Below are 16,649 nucleotides of genomic sequence, written 5' to 3' on the forward strand. Positions count from 1 at the left end.
ACACTGGCACACCAGCTTTCTCATCCGGAAAGGACGTTGTCATTTTTTGGGAGAGTACTGTCCATTACTTCCAATCATGTGGCGAGGGCCGATGGGATAGATTTTACTTCAGTCATGTAATTTAAAGTGTGAGCTTCAACTTCATTAGGAACAGCCAACAAGACACTTTCTAAAAAAATGGTGCATTCTTGACATAACTGCTTATCCTAACCATCCAGATCAAAGCAGAGACTGAGAAAGCTCGACAGACAGCATGGTGGCACAGTGGCTAGCGCTATAAGAATTATACAGTAAATGGTAGAACCCTTAGGAGTATTAACAGGCAGAGAGATCTGGATGTACATGTCCACCAATCACCGAAAGTGACAACGCAGGTGGATAAGGTAGTCAAGAAAGCATACGACATGCTAGTTTTCATCAGTCAGGGCATTGAGTATTAAAATTAGTGGGTCATGCTGCAACGGTACAAAATCTTAGTTAGGCCTTATTTGGAATATTGTGTACAATTCTGGTGGCCACACTACCAGAGGGATGTGGAGGCTTTGGAGAGGATACAGAAGAGGTTTACCAGGATGTTGCCTGGTCTGGAGGGCATTAGCTATGAGGAGAGGTTGAATAAACTCGGTTTGTTCTCACTGGAACAACAGAGTTTGGGGGTGACCTGATAGAGGTTTAGAAGATTATGAGTGGACAGAGTGGGTAGTCAGATGTTCTTTCCTAGGGTAGAAAAGTCAATACCAGGGGACATAGATTTAAGGTGTGTTGGGAAAAGTTTTAGAGGAGATGTGCAAGACAAGTTTTTTACAGGGAGGGTGGTGAATATCTGGAATGTGCTGCCCAGGGAGGTGGTGGGAGCAGGTACAATAGCAGCATTTAAGGGACATCTAGACAGATACATGAGTAGGATGGGAATGGAGGGATATGGACTCCATAAGTGCAGATGGTTTTAGTTTAGGCAGGCACCATGATCGGAGCAGGCTTGGAGGGCCGAAGAGCCTGTTCCTTGTTCTTTGTTAAATACAGCACCAGGGAGCCGGGTTCAATTCCAGCCTTGGGTGACTGTCTGGGGGTAGAGTTTGTATGTTTTCCCCGTGTCTTTGTGGGTGTTTCTGGGTGTTTTGGTTTCCTCCCACAGTCCAAAGATATGCAGGTTAGGTGGAGTGGCCCTATGTTAAATTGCCCCTTAGTGTCCCATGATGTGTAGGTTAGATGGACTAGCTGTGGTAAATGTGTGTGTTTGAGGGCCTGGGTAAGATACTCTGTCAGAGAGTCAGTGCAGACTCAATGGGCTGAATGGCTTCCTTCTTCACTATAGAAGTTTTTATTTTATTCATTCATGGGATGTGGGCATCACTGACTGGAACAGCATTTGTTGCCCATTCCTGAGGGAATTTTAAGAGTCAACTACATTGCTGTGGGTCTGGAGTCACATGTAAGCCAGACCAGGTGGGGACAGCAGATTATCATTCCCTAAAGGACATTAGTGACCCAGATAAGTTTATCTGACAATTGGTAACAGTTTCATGGTCATCAGTAGATTGCTAATTCCAGATTTTTATTGAATTCAAATTTCACCATCTGCTGTGGCAGGATTTGAACCTGTGCCCCCACAGCATTAGCCTGGGTTTTTGGATTGTGAGTCCAGAGACAATACGACTAGGCCACCACTTCCCCTCATTCTGTGAGACATTTTGGCCCCGTCAAAATCACAGCTGACACACTGTTGAGAAAGAACAATACTTGTATTGAATAAGCTCCTCAGCAGTGGTTAAAAGGTGACTCAAAGTACATCATATGTAATGAATCACTCGGACATGCATCATTACATTTGTGCACAGTAAGATCTTACAAACAGCAGCGCGATGACTAACCGGTTTATGTGGTGTTGGGAGAGGGTGAAGAGTATCAGCCGGACGCTGTGAAAGCTTCTTCACACAGTGCCAATGAATTTTTAACAACCCATTGATCCAGCAGAGCAGACAGATGGGGCTTCGATTAAACTCGAGCAGTGACACAAACTGCTCACATCAGACTGCCTTCAGCATATATTTTACTGTGTAATATCTCAATAAAAAACAATATAAATTAGCCTCTGCTGCAGCTGCCTTCTTATTGGCAAGGGAGCGTCAGTTTAATGCAATATAACTCAAAGCTCCTCTTTCGGATGAGATGTTTGAGGTCCCATCTGCCCACGGTTAAAATAACCAATTTTGAAGAACGGAAGAGCTATCCCCTGGGTCTTGGTCAATATTTATCCCACAGTCAACATCACTAAAGCACATTATCTGGTTGTTATCTCATTGGTGTCTGTGGGAGCTTGCTGCGCACAGAGTAGAATCATAGAATCCCTACTGTGCAGAAGGAGGTCATTTGGCCCATCAAGTCTTCCCGGGCAACAATCCCACCCAGACCGTATCCCTGTAACCCCACATACCTACTCTGCCATTCCCCTGACACTAGGGTCAATTTAGCATGGCCAATCCGCATATCTTTGGACTATGGGAGGAAACCCACTCAGACACAGGGAGAATGTGCAAACTCTATACAGACAGTGACCTGAGGCTGGAATTGAACCTGAGGCTTCTGGCGCTGTGAGGCAGCAGTGCCAACCACTGCACCATTGTGCCAACCCAGATACCTGCTTTCCTACATGACAATAGTGAGCACACTTTAAAAGCCTGTCATTGGTCAGAGAGTACTTTGGAATACTATGGGGTTGTGAAAGGCCCAAAGATGTGTGGGTTAGATGGATTGGCCATGCTCAATTGCCCCCTAGTGTCAGGGGGATTAGCGGGCTAAATACTTGGTTATGGCAATCCCCTGGTTAATCCCCCTGACACTAAGGGGCAATTGAGCATGGCCAATCCATCTAAACTGCACATCTTTGGGCCTTTCACAATCCCTGGGTGGGATGGTTGTCATTTCAGGCTCGATGGGCCGAATGGCCCTTTTCTGGTCTATATAAATGCAAATCTTGCTTTCTTTCCTGGAAATCAATCTGATAAATTCAGAATAATCCTTTAATTATGCAGTGTCCACACAATATGAAAGCTGCTTTGAGGGGGGCGTTGGGGGGTGGTGAGACAGGTAACTGTACTTTGTATTGATGGTAGATATAAGGCACTCTGATCTTGCCATGCCTATTTCTCTGCCAATTGTTGTAACTCAACATTGGGACGTTTGCTCAGAAACATTCTTGCGTTCATCTGTTTTCTCTGAAAAATCCATGAAACCAGAAAAATTTGAATCAAGTGCATAGTTAAAATTTAAGTAACATGGGCGGCACAGTGGTTATCATGCTAACTTCTCCCTCAGTGTACCCGAACAGGTGCCAGAGTGTGGTGACTAGGAGATTTTCATAGTTAATGTAAGCTTACTTGTGACACTGATAAATTAACTTTGAAACTTTTAACTGCACTTTCGGTTTTTTATCATTTATCACTTATCTTGTTGCTGTCTCCTTGCGTTGGAAGTTAGGACGAAAGCTCAGAAGTCACTGCTGCTGCTACCCTGCTGGGTTGGAGAAAGTGAAACACATTATCCCAGAGTGCACTTTTTTATTCATTCAAGGGACACGGGTATCGCTGGCTGGCCAGCATTTATTGCCCATCCCTAGTTGCCCTTGAGAAGGTGGTGGTGAGCTGCCTTTTTGAAATGCTGCAGTCCATGTGCTGTGGGTTGACCCACAATGCCGTTAGGGAGGGAATTCCAGGATTTTGACCCAGCGACTGTGAAGAAACGGCGATATATTTCCAAGTCAGGACGGTAAGTGGTTTGGAGGGGAACTTGCAAATAGTGGTGTTCCCATGTATCTGCTGCCCATGTCCTTCTAGTTGGAAGTGGACCGTGCAGTCATTTTGCTCTGTTCAACTCCATAGGTCAAGGAATAATGTGGAGCCAGCATTCCAGGTCTTTTCCTGGGACACAGGGGACATGTGTCAGGAAAATGTGCCACTTTCCAATCCATGGCAACGAATAGATAGGAAAACCAGAGGCTGAGAATGCATGACTTTGTAGGCAGACAATCTCGCCAACTGTTGTGGTTACCCTCTTACCTCTGCGTCAGAGTGTTGTGGTTTCAAAGAGGTTTTCCACACACGATCCAGGCTGTGGGCGCAGTGCAATACTGAGGTCATTGTGCATTATTTGAGGAACTGACTTTCAGATGATATGCTTTTTTCTCGTGGTTCAGTTAATTTTGTTATTCGATCATGGGATTTGGGAGAGCTGGCTGGGCCGGCATTTATTGCCCATCCCTGAGGGAAGTTGATGTGGCACTGGAGACCAGACAAGGTAAGGACAGCAGATTTCCTTCCCTAAAGGACATCATTGAACCAGATGGGTTTTTTATGACAATCAACCTGGTCGACTTTTAATTCCAAAGTTGTATTGAATTTGAATTTCACCATCTGCCACGGTGGGATTTGAACCCAGGTCACCAGAGCATTACACTGGGTCTCTAGATTACTAGTCCAGTGATAATACCACTAACTCCCCTAATTATACAGCGTTCCACAGCTTGTGTTTAAAACAAGGCAGAGGTTTCTCCTACTCTGTAACCAATACTCCTCCTTCTCCAACTCCTCCCAATGTGCAGATTAATTAACTATCCACTACACTGCTGTTTGGGGGGGTCTTTCTGCTTGTCCATTCACTGCCGTGTATATCTGCATGACAGCTGTGACAGCATTTCAAAATAATTCACTGTATGTGACTTCAAAGAAAAGTCATGAGAGGCAATGCAGTTTTTTCTTTAGTTATGATTCCCATGAGGGAGGCAGTAATCGTATTGTCACTTGAACTAGTAATAGAAATATAGAAACATAGAAAATAGAAGCAGGAGTAGGCCATTCAGCCCTTCAAGCTTGCTCCACCATTCACTTTGATCATGGCTGATCGTCAAATTCAATATCCTGATTCCCTGATCCACAGAAAGCATTCTTCCTGGCTGTATCACAGTTTGGAATGGCTCCTATTCTGCTCAAGGCCACAAGGAACTACAAAAGGTTGTGAATGAAGCCCAATCCATCATGTAAACCAACCTCCCATCCATTGACTCTGTCTGCACTTCCTGCTGCCTTGGTAAAGCAGCAATCATACTTAAGGACCCCAAGCACCCTGGATATTCTCTCTTCCACTTTCTTCCTTCAGCAAAAAGATACAAAAGTCTGAGGTCACATACCAAGTGACTCAAGAACAGCTTCTTCCCTGCTACTGTCAGACTTTTGAGTGGACTTACCTCGCATTAAGTTGATCCTTCTGTACACCCTAGTTATGACTGTAACACTACATTCTTCACTTTCTTATTTCCTTCTCTATGAACAGTATGCTTTGTCTGTATAGTGCAAAATAAACAATATTTTTCACTCTAATACATGTGACAATAATAAATCAAATCAAATCAAATCAAATCAAAATCAAACCAGCCCCTCCCTGCCCCCATATCTCCTGATCCCTTGATCCCTTTAGCCCCAAGAGAAATATCTAATTTCTTCTTGAAATTAGACAATGTTTTGGCCTCAATTACATTCTGTGATAGTGAATCCCACACATTCAGCACTCTCGAAGAAATTTCTCCTCACCTCAGTTCTAAAAGGTTTATCCCTTATTCTCAAACTATGGCTCTAGTTCTGGATTCCCCCACAATTGGGAACATTCTTCCTGACCCTACCCTGTCTAATCCTGTGAGAATTTTAAAAGTTTCTATGAGATCCCCTCTCAGCCTTCTAAACTCAATCCTACCCAACTTAGTCTCTCCTCATATGACAGACCTGCCATCCAGAGACCCAGGATTGTGCTCTGGGGACCTGGGTTCAAATCACACCCCAAAATCTGGAATTCAGGAAGTCTAATGATGACCATGAAACCATTGTCGTAAAAAAACAATCTGGTTCATCTTTATGGAAGGAAATCCGCCGTCCTTACCTGGTCTGGCCTACATGTGACTCCAGAGCCACAGCAACATGGTTGCTCTTAACTGCCCTCTAAAATGGCTCAGCCAGCAAGTCACTCAGTTCAAGGGGTAATTAATGCTGGCCTAGCCAACGATGCCCACATCCCATGAATAAATAGGAAAACAAACTAGATGGGTGTCAGATTGATGGCTATCATAGAGTTTTCACAACAAATAGAAACATGAAAGTATATGCAAGTCACACAGAAAGCTCACTATTTCCTCTGTAGAGAATGCCTGTTTAACAGTGGATCATAGGCACAGTCAGAATGGAAACTTGCACTCAGCAACACGTGGAGAGTGTGCCCAGAGTCTGGTCTATTTATTTACTTGCAGATGAGGTGAGGCACAGCCATTGCGAACCTACATCGAATTGGACAGAGTACGGAAAAGTTCCTGTTTCTATTGGACTGCCCTCGTCTGTTTATAACAGCTTCCCCAAACAGTGAACAGGCCAACAGAAAGATTTCCAGCTTCATACTATCTGACTTCAAAGGCTCTGTTTGACTAACAACTCCAATTCCTGTTTATCTGACATTCTATTTGCCCAGATGCAACGGTACGAGAGAAATCTTTCCTCAGTCTTTCCTTCACTCCAATTATCTTGTTGTGTCTGAGTCTCTCTCCTGTATCTGTTCTTTAGAGGAATGGAGTTTAAAAACAGGGAGGTTATGCTGCAGTAGTATAAAGTGCTGGTGAGGCCACCCCTGGAGTACTGTGTGCTGTGTTAGACTCCTTACTTAAACTAGAAAGAGTGCAGAAAAGATACTAGGATGCTTCCGGGACTCGATGGTTTGAGTTATAAGGAGAGGCTGGATAAACTGGGACTCTTTTCCTGGCAGCGTAGGAGACTTAAGGGTGATCTTATAGAAAGCTATAAAATAACGAGGGGCAGAGATCAGCTAGATAGTTAACATCTTTTCCCAAAGGTAGGGGAGTCTAAAACTAGAGGGCATGGATTTAAGATAAGAGGGGAGGGATACAAAAGGGTCCGGAGGGGCAATTTTTTCACACAGAGGGTTGTAAGTGACTGGAACAAGCTGGCGGAGGTATTAGTAGAGGCGGGTACAATTTTGCCTTTTAAAAAGCATTCAGGGAGTTACATGGATAGGATGGAATAGAGGGATATGGGCCAATTGGGACTAGTTTAGTGGTTAAAAAAGGTGGCATGGACAAGTTGGGCCAAACAGCCTGTTTTCATGCTGTGAACCCCTATGACTCAACTTGAGAAAGGATATACTGGCACTGGAGGGGGTGCAGAGGAGGTTCATTCACTAGGTTGATTCTGGATTGAGGAGGTTGGCTTATGAGGAGAGATTGTGTAGACTAAGACTATACTCATTGAAATTCAGAAACATTTAAGATTATGAAGGGAATAGATAAGAAAGAAGCAGGGAAGTTGGCGAGTGGAACCAGAACTAGGGGGCATGGCCTCAAAATAAGGGGGAGCAGATTTAGGACTGAGGTGAGGAGGAAATTCTTCATCCAAAGGGTTGTGAATCTGTGGAATTCCCTGCCTAGTCGAGGCTACCTCATTGAATGTTTTTAAGCAAGATAGATAGATTTTTGAACAGTAAAGGAATTAAGGGTTATGGTGAATGGGCAGGTAAGTGGAGTTGAGTCCATGGAAAGATCAGCCATGATTTTATTGAATGGTAGAGCAGGCTTGAGGGGCCAGATGGCCTACTCCTGCTCCTAGTTCTTATGTCCATGACTGGAAGTTGTTGAACTCGATGTTGATTCTAGAGGCTGCCTAATTGAAAGATGAGGTGTTGTTCCTCCAGTTCGCATTGGGCTTCACTGGAACATTGCAGCAGGCCAAGAATGGATATGTGGGCATGAGAGTAAGGTGGTGAGTTGAAATGGCAAGTGGCAGGGATGATGGGGTTATGCTTGCGGACTGAGCAAAGACATTTAGCAATGTGGTCATCCAGCCTGCATTTAGTCAACTCCTGCACCTAGTTCTTATGTTCTTATCTCAACCAGATTAGACAAACTCTTCAAGGCCAACAGTTGGAGCAACATCAACTATTTGAGCAGGAGCCAGTTATAAGGATCAAACAAGTATTTGGCCAAGTCATTTCACTTCCTGTGTTGTTATTTTTACTTTTTTTGATATAAACTCGTTACAGGAGTTTCCTCTGTGCTTTGCTTGGCTACAGTATAAGCCTTTGTATGCAGTTTCTTCCTGGTGTCTCGCCCTGAACACTTCCCAAACACACTGTTATCAATATTTACTTTAATTTTGCCTGACATTCCGAGTAAATTGGAAATCTCTCCTTGTTACAAATTAACACTAATTAGCTGTACTTCTCAACAACCTGGTGATTTGTGAGTTAGTCTCAAAGCACAGGGCAATACTGGCACTGTCTGCAGCTGTAAATTACCCCAGAATATCTCTGTGCTTGTTTTGTGTCAGCAAGTTCTACTTTACTCCAAAAATAGCAAAACCTCATTACAGAATGACCAAAAGAAGCAGAAAGGCTTCTCTGCTGTAACGCGGCTTAAGCCTGATGTATTCTATTAAGGTTCACAGTCCAAAGGTTCTGCAAAAACAATCACAGGTTGAACAATAGCGCTAAAAATGATTAAATCAAAAATGCCTTTTAAATGTGAAGTTGGTTTACAGGACTAAGCTTGGTGTGTCAGCCATTACTCAATTGGTAGCAATTTCACCTCAGAGTCAGCAAGTGGAGAGGAAGAGATGGCCCAGTGGTATTATTGCCGGACTATTAATCCAGAAACTCGGTTAATGTTCTGGGGGGTCCAGGTTCAAACCCCACCACAGCAGGTGCAGGAGTCTTAATTCCGTTAAATGTATCTGGAACTAAGAATCTACCGATAACCATTGTTGGAAAAACCCATCCGGTTCCTTTTGGGAAGGAAATCTGCCGTCCTTACCAGGTCTGGCTCATGTGTGGCTCCAGAGCCACAGCAACGTGGTTGACTGTTCAAATTGTTCAACTGTCCTCTCTGAACAAGGGCAATTAGGGATGGGCAATAAATGCTGGTCAGCCAGCAATGCTCATTTCCCACAAATGAATAAATAAAAGGATTTAATTCAAGTCCCACTCCAGGTCTTGCGCACAAAAATGAAGGCTGGCACTCCAGTGATAAGTTTAAAGTTTATTTATTAGCGTCACAGGCAGGTGTACATTCACACTGCAATGAAGTGACTGTGAAAATCCCCTAGTCGCCACACTCTGGCACCTATTCAGGTACGCTGAGGGAGAATTTAGCACGGCCAATAGCACCTAACCAGCATATCTTTCAGACTGTGGGAGGAAAGTGGAGCACCCAGAGGAAACCCACACAGACACGAGGAGAATGTGCAGACTTCACATAGACAGTGACCCAAGCTGGGAATCGAACCCAGATCCCTGGCGCTGTGAGGCAGCAGCGCTAACCACTGTGCTACTGTGCACTGTCAGGGGTGACTATCTTTCAGGGGAGATGTTATACCAAGGCCCCTTCGGCCCTCAGGGGGATATAAAAGATCCCATGGCCGGAACAGTGTTCAACTTGTGATTCTTTTTGCAGCATCTTTGTACTATGAACCTTAATAGGATACACCAGGGTTACTCTGTATTGCGGCAGAAGTGTCCTTCTGCTTCTTTTGGTCATTCTATAATGAAGCTTTGCTATTTTTGAAGTAAATTAGAACTTGCTGATGTGAAACAAGCACAGAGACAGTCATGTCCAAATGATGCAAGACCTGGACAAGTTCCAGGTTTGGGCTGACAGGTGGCAAATAACATCTGTGTTACACACTTATCAAACAATGACCATCACCAACAAGGCAGGATCTAACCATCGCCCCTTCATATTCAATGGCATTACCATTGCTGAATTCCCCATTATCGACATCCTGGGGGTTACCATTAACTAGAAACTGAACTGAACCAGCCATATAAGTACTGTGGCTACAAGAGCAGATCAGAGACTAGGAATCCTGTCATGAGTAACTCACCTTCTGACTCCCCAAAGCCTGTCCACCATCTACAAAGCACAGGTCAAGAGTGTGATGGGATACTCTCCAATTGCCTGGGTGATGCAGCTCCAACAATACTCAAGACACTTGACATTATCTAGGACAAAGCCATTCATTTGACTGACACCCCATCCACAAACATTCACTCCCTCCAACACTGGTACACAATAGCAGCAATGTGTACCATTTACTGCAGGAACTCACCAAGGTTCCTGACACAACAGCTTCCAAACCCATGACCCGTACCATCTATAAGGATAAGGGCAGCAGATACATGGGAACACCGCCACCTGTAAGTTCCTCTCCAAGCCACTCACCATCCTTACTTCACAGTTGCTGGGTCAAAATCCGAGAATTCCCTCCTTAACAGCACTGTGGGTGTATCTACCTGCAGCAGTTTAAGAGGCAGCTCACCTCTTTCTCAAGGGCAATAATGGATGGGCAATAAATGCTGGCCCAGCCAGTGGCGCCCATATGCCATGAATGATTTTTTTCAAAGTATCGCCGGGGGCAGCACTGAGATGGGGAAGACAAGGGGGCAAGAATGGAACTCTGGGGAAGTTCCAGATACGTCTGTCTAAGAGGTGGGAAGATATGTGATGGTTACAATTGAATTTTAGAAAAGTGGAACCATGTAAGAACAGTCCCACAGTGATGGACAAGAGAGGAAAGATTGAAGCAGGATCCTGTGACCAAAATCATCAGAGACTGCAGAGAAATCAAGCAGGAACAGGAGTTCATAGAATTCTGACAGTGCAGAAGGAGGCCATTCGGCCCATTGAACCTACACCAACAACGATCCCACCCAGACCCTATCCTCGTAACCCCACATATTTACCCTGCTAATCCCCCTAGGGTCAATTTAGCATGGCCAGTCAACCTAACCTGTACATTTTTGGACTGTGGGGGGAAACTGGAGCACTGGAAAACTCATGCAGACACGGGGAGAACATGCAGACTCCACACAGGCAGTGACCCAAGCTGGGAATTGAACCCAGGTTTCTGGTGCTATGAGGCAGCAGGGCTCATCACTGCAACACTGTGCTGCCCAGCTGCGAGTGACAAAATCAGACAAGAGGGGACCCATTTGCATTGTATTCCAGCATGAATCCACAAAGGGAGCATTGCTCCCTCATGAGGCCTTCAGATCCATTGAGCTCATGGACTACAATAATCTTCAACTTCCAACACCCACATATCAATCAACCTGGCACCATGGGGCTTCCTGCTCCCGTTTCTACAAAGCTTATTAGTCACAGGTTGGCTTACATTAACAGTGCAATGAAGTTACTGTGAAACTCCGCTAGTCGCCATACTGCGGCGCTTGTTCGGGTACATTGAGGGAGAATTTAGCATGGCCAACCCACCCAACCAGGTGCGTTGAGATAAGTAACAGATGCCGAGGGAGTGCAAACGGCCTGTCCTTTCACTGTTAAACAGTTTCTAGATGTGGAGATGCCGGCGTTGAACTGAGGTAAACACAGTAAGAATTCTCACAACACCAGGTTAAAGTCCAACAGGTTTACTTGGTAGCAAAAGCCACTAACTTTCGGAGCGCTGCCCCTTCATCAGGTGAGTGGGGAGTTCTGATCACAAACAACATATAAAGGCTCACATTCAGTTTACAGAATACTGATTAGAATGCAAGTCTTTACAGTTAATCAAACCTTAAAGGTGCACAGGGGACAGATCCACTGTCCTTACAGTTATAGAATTCCAGAATCCCTATAGTGCGGAAAAAGGGCATTGGGCCCATCAAACCCACAGCAACAACAATCCTACCCAGGCCCCATCTCTGTAACCCCACATATTTACCTGTCAGTCCCCCTGACATTAAGGGGCAATGGAGCATGGCTGATCTTTCAGACTGTGGGGGGAAACCAGAGCACCCAGAGGGACACGTAGAAGCAGGGAGAACGTGCAAACTCAACACAGACAGTGACCCAAGCCGGGAATCGAACCCGGCTCCCTGGCACTGTGAGGCAGCAGTGCTAATCACTGTGCCGCCGTGCTATCATCCTATCTTACTCAGTTCTGGGAAGGGCTGAATGACAGCAAGTTAGGGCCAGCTGCGGAGGAAATGCTGGGCCTCTGATTCGTCAAGCTGGGCCCACTGCCAATGGTCCAAGAAAAATCAATGTTCTAATCTGTGCTTCTTACAATTAGGAATGATCTCCAGCAGTCTTTGCGTCAATTTTTCAAACAGCTTTATGACATGAGAGATTTAAGCTCTATTATCTCCAGATCTCTGTTGACTTTAGCGAGGGATCTCAGAGTTTAGGAGCTTGTGGTGGTCTGTTTTGTTAAGAATATGTCACGTGTAAGGGCATAGTCAAAGAGCATATATAATAACAGTTGACAGGAAGAAAGGTGTCGCCATTATAGCAATTACTAAGGGCTGAATAGGTAGCTCAATGGAGAGTTATAACTGAGATTTAATTTAAAATGTTAACTGAGATAAGTAACAGGTGCTTACTGTTACTTAGAGGGAGTGCAACTGGCCTGTTCTTTCACTGCTGAACAGTTTACAGTACAAGGGACAGGTCTACTATCCTTACAATCATAGAATCACAGAATCCCTACAGTGCAGAAAAAGGCCATTCGGCCCATCAAGCCTGCGCCGACAACAATCCCACCCAGGCCCCATCCCTGTAACCCCATGTATTTACCCTAGCCAGTCCTCCTGACACTAAGGGGCAATTTAGCATGGCCAATCCACCTAACCCGCACATCATTGGACTGGGGGAGGAAACCAGAGCACCTGGACAAAACCCATGCAGACACGGGGAGAATGCGCAGGCTCCACATAGACAGTGACCTATGCCGGGAATTGAATCCGGGCCCCTGGCACTGTGAAGCAGCAGTGCTAACCACCGTGCCACCTTGTGGTTAAGCAGGTGGTGTTGCAGTGTGGCTGTGGGCTCACCCCTTCTGGGCAACACGTCTCTCACACTGCAGCATAGCAACATGATGGGATAGAACATTCTGGAAAGGATAATATTTGCATGAAGCAGTGAAATTTGGAGGAAGGCTGAGGGTTAAAAGAATCAGGTGCACCATGTCTAACCGCCATTGACAGCAGTGCACCTCATGCCACAAACAAGGCAGATAAACGAGATGGCCAGAGCAGGATGCCACACTGAAATTAATTTGCAGATCTTTCACACGTTGGCTGGCTGGCTGCTGTTTGTACATATATTTCTCACAGATGGGGGAGTGGGCTTGGTTTTGCAGAATCAGGGAATCTGTCAGGCTGCTGTTCCAGCGCCAGATTCCCCATGATGTCCAGGCCGCATCGCAGTGGATATTTGTATCTGTGTGAAGCTGGAACAAGGCGGGGGAGCGTTTCTCTCATCCCAGCCCTGGTCCAGGACAGGGTGGTGGGGGTTTCGGGACTGGCCCGCGAATGGACAATGGGCTATGAACGGGCCATGGGGTTGTTGGTGGGGAGAAGAAATGCGGGGGTCCCGGGCTGGCCAGCAATCGAACTGGCCAACGGTCAGGAGGATGACAATTTGGGGCCACTGTCCATATACAGATACCCCTGGTTTCAGCCTCTCCAGGATGAATAGGTCCTCCCTCTGGAAATCTAATGATATTCATGCTGGTGACCTCTACATTGTACAGGGTGTGGGAGATTCTAGTGTAAACACCCACTGAGAAAACCAGCATGAATTACTTCAGTTTTCCAGTTAATTCGACACTTAGAACTTCTTTGAGAGAATCCCAGCCAAAGCAGGATTTGATTTATTATTGTCCCATTGTTGAAGTTTATTTATTTGTGTCACAAGTAGGCTTACATAAACACTGCAATGCAGGGCAGAGCAATAAGAGCTTACCAGGCTAATTTCTGGGATGGCGGGTCTGTCATATGAGGAGAGACTAAACTGGCTAGGATTATATTTAATGGAGTTTAGAAGAGTGAGAGGGGATCTCTTAGAAACTTAAAAAATTCTAACAGGGTTAGACAGAGTAGATTCAGAAAGAATGTTCCCAATGGTGGGGGAATCCAGAACTAGGGGTCATAGTTTGAGGATAATGGGGTAAACCTTTTAAGGCTGAGGTGAGGAGAGATTTCTTCACCCAGAGAGTGGTAAATGTGTGAAATTCACTCCCACTGAATGTAGTTGAGTCCAAAACATTATCTAATTTCAAGAAGAAATTAGATATAGCTCTTGGGACTAAAGGGATCAAGGGACATGGGAGGAAGAGGGATCAAGATATTGATGATCAGCCACAATCAAAATGAATGGCAGAGCAGGCTCGAGGGGCTGAATGGCCTTCTCCTGCCTTTAGTTTTCAATGGTTCGAAAATCCGCTAGATGCCACACTCCGGCACCTGTTCGGATACACTGAGGGAGAATTTAGCGAGGCTAACATACCTAACCAGCACATCTTTTGGGATGAAGGGTCTGTCATTTGAAGAGAGGCTAAACTGATTAGGATTATATTCACCGGAATTTAGAAGAGTGTGAGAGGATCTGTTAGCAATTTACAAAATTCTAACAGGGTTAGACGGAGTAGATTCAGAGTAGATTCAATGGTGGGGGAGTCCAAAACTAGAGGTCACAAGGGAAACTGGAGCATCCCCACACAGACGTGGAGAGAACATGTAAACTCCACGCTGACAGTGACCCAAGCCAGGAATCGAACCCAGGTCCCTGGTGCTGTAAGACAGCAGTGCTAACCACTGTGCCACCGTAGGGTATATAGGGATAAAATGAAAAGTGTTGCTCCTTGTGCCCTTTTCAGACAAAACATACCATGCATGGCGCACATTGGGGAGTAGGAAAGGATAGGGTGCAGAAGCACTGAGGCCTAGTTTCAGCTCACTCCTCAAGCGCCTACAGGGAGGCAACTTATTCAACACTGAAGTACAGAGAATAGCAGATAAATGTAAAATAGAACAGAAAATATTTAAATATACATTAGACCATACTGCACCACAGCATGGGAGCCTTGGCATGTTGCTGGTGTGTCAGAGGCTAAGAGCTGGAATGGAACTCAATTACAACAACAATGTGAGCGTACGTTTAGCCCCTTTAATAACATCCCCTGCTGCATCCTGAGCTATTATCAGGGAAAAGTGGCAGCAGGCGAATGGTAATAGTGGTGATAAAAGCAGCTCCTAACATTCGAAGCAGCACGATAGAGACAGTGAAGTGAGTGGCACCAGGTAATTGGGATATACGGTTACCTTGAGAGAACTGATTACAGGGGTAACATGAAACAAATGGTTAAAAGGATGGCATGGGTAACAGGTGGCGAATGACAATAGGGGTAGCACAGGGGGATGGTTATTGAGCTAATATGGGCTCACGAGTAATTATGAGTGACATCTGGTAAATAACAGTCAGGATAACAGGGAATAAATGAATCACGAACACTGTGTAAGGGTAAATGATAAAATGCTACCACAAGATTAATGGTTAAACACACAGTGAGTGAAAAAGTGTACCTTAGTGATAATAATTAATGGGGTAGCTGATGAAAGTGTCTCTTATTCCGTTCTTTTATATCCCATACATCTAAAGTAAAGTAAAAAGTTTATTTATTAGTGTCACAAGTAAGGATTACATTAACACAGCAATGAAGTTACTGTGAAAATCCCCTAGCCGCCATACTGGGGTACACTGAGGGAGAATTTAGCATGGCCAGTGCACCTAACTAGCACGTCTTTCTGATTGTGGGAGGAAACTGGAGCACCTGGAGGAAACCCACACAGACATGGGGAGAACGTGCAGATTCCGCACGGACAGTGACCCAACCTGGGAATCGAGCCCAGGTGCCTGGCACTGTGAGGCAGCAGTGCTAACCACTATGCCCACGTGCTGCCCCAATTGCCTTCCTTTCCCACCCTCTCTCTGACTGGTCTGTCTGTCTCTTGTTCCATCTTTTTGTTGCAATCTCTCCCAGCTACAGTTTAATAGCCAACACTTTTTCCCTCCCTTTAATTCCAATGAAGAGGACAAACTGAATCAAAATGATAACTTTGTTTTCTAGCCCTGCAGTTACTGCCATACCTGCTGGGTTGTTCCAACACTTCCTGTTCTCAGTTTAGTGATGGATCGGGTAAATGCTTGGAGATACGACAGGAATCGAGGGGGCAAATGATCAAAGGTTTAACATGGAGAAAAAAATCAGCAAACATGTCAGAAAGAAATAAAGAGCGTTATTTTTTTAATGTCACAAGTCAACTTACATCAACACTGTAGTGAAGTCATTGTGAAAATCCCCTAGTCACACTGAGGGAGAATTTAGCATGGCCAATGCACAACTTTCAGATTATGGAAGGAGCACCCCCTGAGGAAACCCACACAGACACAAGGAGAATGTGCAAACTCCACACAGACAGTGACCCAAGCCAGGAATCAAACCTGAGTCCCCGGCACTATGAGTGTCCCCAGGGACACAGTGCTAACCACTGTGCAGCGAGAGGCTAGCATTGGAGAAACACAGGGATCTGGAAGGGTTAGACGATATTACAAAGATGGGAAGGACAAGGATATGGAGGGATTTTAATGAGAATTTTAAAATTGACGTATTGTCGGAATGGAAGCCAGTGTAGGTTCGTGAGAACGGGGGCGATGGGTGAGGAGAATCTGGTCTGAAATAAAGAAGGTGGCAGCAGAATGATTAGACTCGGAGACCTATATCCTTTTTTTTTGTATTACATACTGGCCATCTGGTACAAGCCAGAACAGA

The sequence above is a fragment of the Carcharhinus amblyrhynchos genome, chromosome 30, assembly GCF_965287045.1.
Source record: "Carcharhinus amblyrhynchos chromosome 30, sCarAmb.v2.hapA, whole genome shotgun sequence".
In the NCBI taxonomy this organism is placed as follows: domain Eukaryota; kingdom Metazoa; phylum Chordata; class Chondrichthyes; order Carcharhiniformes; family Carcharhinidae; genus Carcharhinus; species Carcharhinus amblyrhynchos.